The sequence below is a fragment of the Schistosoma mansoni genome, chromosome 5, assembly GCF_000237925.1.
Source record: "Schistosoma mansoni strain Puerto Rico chromosome 5, complete genome".
In the NCBI taxonomy this organism is placed as follows: Eukaryota; Metazoa; Platyhelminthes; class Trematoda; order Strigeidida; family Schistosomatidae; genus Schistosoma; species Schistosoma mansoni.
The window spans coordinates 6,336,306-6,337,599 of record NC_031499.1 but is presented as its reverse complement, the minus strand read 5'-3'; the positions used below and the strand labels follow the sequence as shown (position 1 = coordinate 6,337,599).

Below are 1,294 nucleotides of genomic sequence, written 5' to 3'. Positions count from 1 at the left end.
CATATGGGAATGGTTGAACAAGTTTGTTAACTAAAAAAATTATTGTGTGAAGAGATTTGTAGTTGATTTTACCACTGAAGGATAGGAGCCTGCAATACCGAACTGTTATTTCCTTACATAAGAAGTGTACACTTCATGATTTCATAAGTAATAGCGAATACTCCTCGATTGGTGTTAAATACTACTTATGTCTGTCGACATAAGTAGCCTAAATTACATTATTACAGCTGTGAACCAGTCAGAATCGAGTAAACTATTCTTGAGTTTCTGAAGAAACTTAAGAAATGATGTTTTTGTATCATGTTTGGAATGTTTACAGTTATTAAGAGAATGACATTTTGTCATCACAGATTTACAAAGTTGACGCGAAAGATAATAGATGCTTATCTCTTGCTATATACATACATCACTTAAACAAATACGTTTTTACATATTTTACATCGCAGATGGATTATACTTATTTAACTTTTGGAAACTAACAAACAATGAACCGCTGTTTCTTTTTAGCACGAGATTCCTTAGTAGTGCTCGTCCAAAGTCACACTACTAGGGAGCGGACTTGGGACATTTCATCACGGATGAGGGCACATAGCCTCTGGAGCATTGAACAAGAATTCAGTAGTTTGCAACTCTAACTTCAATCAATTCGTGATACAATTTGATCATTTCTTGTTGCCCGGGGTAGGTAACTGTCTCACATCTAACATGATTGAACTTCATTAGTCATAACTTCTCACTAGAACTCCTGCAATTGAATCAAAAAGTTAGTCACTAGTGAGCAGATACTGATTATTAGTATAATAATGGTGTGGGAGATGTATCCTGTCACAAGTAGCAGAAAATAGTCATGCAATTTCATAGACTGATTGAAATTAGACATATACAGCGATCTAGAGGTTGAGTGTTCTCATATTCGACCTAAGATTTTGGGTTCAATCTTCTGTGATGGGGTCGTGGGTGGGCACTGCTAAAGAATCCCATACTAAGAAGGAACGGTTGTCTAATGTTTTTCTAGTTTCACTGTTTGTTTAACTAAGATCATTCCATTATGTTAACAATGTAAGACTCTTCCACCTGAATATATTTATATTGAAATAACCAAGGTTATGTAGCGTTATTTCAACAATATGAGAACCAGGAAACTGATAGTAAGCCTCTAGAAACTAATCAATCTCTCCGAACCACTGAATATTAACAGATTTTATTACTTCTGATATGAAATACTTTTTGATTTGTAAAAACTCTTTATTCATCGTCTGAAAAGTAACTTCAAAATCATAAGATTCTTTTAAAA

General features: G+C 34.1%; 1 non-coding gene across 1 annotated transcript; it reads left to right on the top strand.

Moving 5' to 3' along the window:
• The first annotated feature begins 243 nt into the window (after positions 1–243).
• Smp_tRNA_00657_Gln_TTG.1.1 lies at positions 244–338 on the top strand. Its single transcript has one exon. It is a non-coding gene (tRNA).
• Positions 339–1,294: the final 956 nt, after the last annotated feature.